We start from the raw sequence: 4,245 nt of genomic DNA on the forward strand, positions 1-4,245 counted from the left end.
TAAAGAAGCCTAAACAATCTTTTATTGCAACACCCACATCTGAGGCAGTGGATGATTCCTGTTTTGATGTTCACAAGTGAGTCGGTTATTTGAATCAGATCTCTGAACCAGCTCTTCACAGTAAATGAATTGAGCGATTCAAACCTGAAGAGTCAAACAATAGATCAATTTAAAAGGTTAAAAAAGGTATAAATAATGAATTCATGAAACAAATTAATTTTTAATAACAAGTGAAAAACATACAAAATATATGCAGCCATTTGTTACAATCTTTGTATTCTAAATCCATAAACACCTGTTTTACCTCTTCTCGTCAAGAGCCGCCTTGGGAGGGGTACTGGAACAAACAGCCACACCTCCTCCTACACTCAGCACACTTGCACAGCCACGCCCTCCTACTAATCACCTTCACCTGTCTCCAATCTACTTTCCTCATTATAAGGGCCCAGTTCCTCAATGTCTGGTCTATGGTTCACGCTGAGGATCATCATTGGACTACCTGCATTATGAATTCTACCGACGCTCCGGTTTGTGCTGTTCCTCAAGCCCCTCTGTCTTGTGTATTCAATCTAATAAAGTGTCTAAAGATACTAAGGTTTCCAACTCATGGTCCACAAGTGATACAGCTGCTATAAACTTAACTATTAAAATTAATGATAGCTAAACTCAATACAGTATGTTTTTGCATTTTAAAGTAAACTTTTATAAATAAATACCCTGAATTCAGGTTTTTATTAGTTATAATAAGGAAAAGATCTTAGGAAAAAACATTTATTTGATTAGTTGCAGCTCTACATTGAAGTACACAGAGTCACACCAGACCAGGGAGCAGACATTCAGTCTGCAAACATGAGTATATTAATGTTTATTGTGATTATTTATTGGCAAATTACTGTAAATATTTCAGATTCATGTTTTTTTACACCTGCTCTTACTAATATGTCTTTCTTGTTGTCTTGCTCACCCTCCTGAGTAATATATTAACAAAACAGGAAATGATGGACAAACTGCGAATCATCTTCAAGACCCTTCAGAGTATAAAATCAACTGATGAGTCAGAGACCTGGATTCATAATTTGTTGCCACCTCAAGATTTGAGTTCTCTTCAGGACATGGAGGAAGAGCTGCATAGTGATTCTGACCTCCAGAAACAGTCGCTATGTTGGAATACCATCACATTTCCTAAAACTGAGGTGACAAGCTTCAGTGTTTTCAGGACAGGTTCAAAATCAAGAGATGGTTTATTTTTATAAGCTCTGTGCTCAGGGCCGCAGCCTTACGTTTCCTCCCACTCCCTCACACACAAACATCTCGCTCCTCCTTAAATGCTCCCTCTGATCACTGCAAGAGAGAGAACACATTAGTCCTAATCCCCTTCAGGTGTGTCATTGGTGACAAAATTGAATCCCCTGGTACAAATGAAGTTTGGTAACTAATTTTACTGTTAAGGGAAATCGTAGCACTTGTTTGCTCACCAGCAATTTCCAAGGGTCAGATGGGGTATTTGAGAGTTTTGCTTTGAGTACCTACATTTTAGAAACCCTTTTTCCTGCCCTCTGTCTCAGACCTAAACATCATTATCTTAACCACTACCCTGAGCTCATTATTCATTTCTGTCCAATCATTTGCTTGTGAATCTTAAGGTTTGAGAGCAAGCATGTTTATTTCAAACAGTGTGTAAGAAAATTACATAACTTTCAGAATCTTTGCTTGACTCTAGCAGAAAGACATCAGCTTCTCCAGGCATTTCTTCATTCTGGTGAGTTCTTCCCTCATACTATTGTCACAGACAAGGCAACAGAGTTTGTAGTGAGTGACTACAATTACCTCATTAGGAAGCTGTAGCTGGATATGATTTTCAGCCTGAAAACACTATGGTTGCTCATGAGGCAACTGTTAAAGGAACAACATACAAAACAAACTTGTATGTTGTTATTCAAGAAACTGATGAAGCCATTACTGTGGGAAGGATTGTGACGACAGTCATACAGAATTCAGTGTATTTCATCACTGAACTTTTCAAAACGTCCATGATCCATAACATGCATGACAGCAAAAAATGGTTCCTACTCATGTGTTAATCAGAATGACCTTCTGGATTATTATCCATTGTCCAAGTACACAGTCTTCGATATGTCTGTAATAGTTCATCATTCTCTTCTCTTAATGTAGAACAATGTCTTGCTTGGTGGAAGAATTAAGGGGAATCATCCTCAGGGCTTTGCCGACAAATGTTGAGAACACCACCGAGCTTTTGATTGAGAGACTTTTAGAGGAGTGGAGTCAAAGGTGATCTACAATTTGTTCAAGAACATGACCTCAGTATGGGCTATAAAAGTCAGAAAACTCCAAGAATGTGTCAGTGTGCCCAGGGTCATATCTGTCCAAGCATCTCATTGCCAGGGTGATTGTGAGGTATGACAACTTTTCTCAAACACTCCGTGTCCTTGTATAGCACTGCAGTTTCTGGCCTACCAGAGCGAGGGAACAGAGTTTACAATGCAGCACCTTGATCTGGAGGAGGGAGATGCATTGTATACATTCACTAAAATGCAGCTCATTAATGCAAATAAACTTCAAAATGACCACCTGAATATGGACGAAGTGCCAGAGCGTGTCACAACATGTAATCAGACAATGTTATGAAATCCGAAGCAATGTTGGGATGCCTCAGATCCAGTGAGTTCTCTGGAGAATCCTGGTTTAAGACACTACCTGAAAGACTGACAGAGTGTCTAACATCAGATGTCATGCATGCACTCCTTATTGTAAGTCCAGAGTGTATTGCTATCTTCAGAAACACCTCTGGACAATATGGATTCTTTGATTCACATTCCAGGTCTGCTGAAGGTATACCTGCCACTACAGACAACTGCACACTCCTTGATCATGTTTACATCACACCAGCCAATGTCTGTGCTGAATCAGGAGTGTTGCAAACATACTTCAGCTACCACAATGCAGTGTATAGTGTTTTGCACTTCTAATCTTCTTAAAACGTTGTTAGTTATATCATTGGTTCCATTGACAGTTGTTTGGTCTGTGCGCTACTAAGCGGGTTTTTTTAGGTAGAACTTCAGGCGTTCAGTTTTTCGAATCTTTCACATACATGCCATGTACTGTATTTATGTAAACTTAATAGCTTTTGATATTGAAATACAGTCGGCTTCCTATCAGTGTAATTGGGCTTTATTGCATTAATATCATCATGACTGGACATGACTGGATGTATTAAAGTATGTATACATTGGTATTGGCTGTTATTGTTTTGGCAGCAGAAGGGAAGATGACAAGCGTGCCGAGTTGAAGATTTTGACTCCAGCCAGGACACGGGCCAAGAAACGGCAAACAAGATGGGTAATGTTGGTAAAGTCACATCGGGTAATGTCATTTGATGTGGCTGAAAACCACATCTCTGATTGCAGACCAAAAGACCAGGCTGACACAGCAACAACGACACGTGTAAGAATCACAACAAACCAGATAAAACATTTTATTGTCATTTCAACCATATATATAGCTGATGCTATGATTCTTAAATACATAAACCACAGCGTAGGATGACCAGAAGACCAGTTGCAGACCCGTGTGCGGACACAAAGATGCAAGATGATGGTTAAGTTCAAGTTTTTTCTGTATTTCTGGTTTATTTACTTTAATGGACATGGTCACGGTGCAGCTCTACAGAAATGAAGAATGAAATCCCTGATGAGCACTCGGGGCAACTGATGTCTTGTTAATAAAATGGGAAGAAAGGTTATCTGTAGGTCTTTTGCTTGAGAATTGGAACTAGCTGTAAAATGTTTTATTTAAATTTTAAGTACTATTTTAATAAGTAATTAACATTAAAAAATACTGTATTATTTTCAACAGATGGATGAGGAGCTCAGAGTGGTCCAGTAGATATCATTGTGGCAGATGAAAACAGTCTAAAGCTAAGTGTCTCTACATTGTTAGTGCAGTTGCAGTAAACCTCAAGCTAATACTAGATGAAAAGGACTAAGGCTGATGCGTGTGCTTACAGAGTATTCCAGAGTTTGGTGAGGACTATGACGTCTGCGTTGATGACACCTACACTGAGTGAAGAACAGCCTCCACTTCTGTCACCAGTGGCTTTGATCATAATTCAGATGGCATTAACTCTGTTGAGTTTGTTTTATTATTGTCTATGTAAAAGTATCAGAACATTTAAAGAAAAGTAAAATAGATTTAGTGAAGAAGATTAATATATTTTGGACATAAACA

The 4,245-nt window shown here is 38.7% G+C and overlaps 2 long non-coding RNA genes across 2 annotated transcripts; both read left to right on the top strand.

The window, feature by feature from the left end:
- The first annotated feature begins 1,006 nt into the window (after positions 1-1,006).
- LOC124382480 lies at positions 1,007-2,273 on the top strand. The gene is made up of 3 exons (XR_006925041.1): positions 1,007-1,153; positions 1,724-1,759; positions 2,173-2,273. It is a non-coding gene; the product is annotated as an uncharacterized LOC124382480 (long non-coding RNA).
- Positions 2,274-3,363: 1,090 nt separating this feature from the next.
- On the top strand, positions 3,364-4,011 carry LOC124382479. The gene is made up of 3 exons (XR_006925040.1): positions 3,364-3,462; positions 3,555-3,615; positions 3,874-4,011. It is a non-coding gene; the product is annotated as an uncharacterized LOC124382479 (long non-coding RNA).
- Positions 4,012-4,245: the final 234 nt, after the last annotated feature.

Source organism: Silurus meridionalis, unplaced genomic scaffold (assembly GCF_014805685.1).
Source record: "Silurus meridionalis isolate SWU-2019-XX unplaced genomic scaffold, ASM1480568v1 Scaffold482, whole genome shotgun sequence".
Lineage (NCBI taxonomy): Eukaryota > Metazoa > Chordata > Actinopteri > Siluriformes > Siluridae > Silurus > Silurus meridionalis.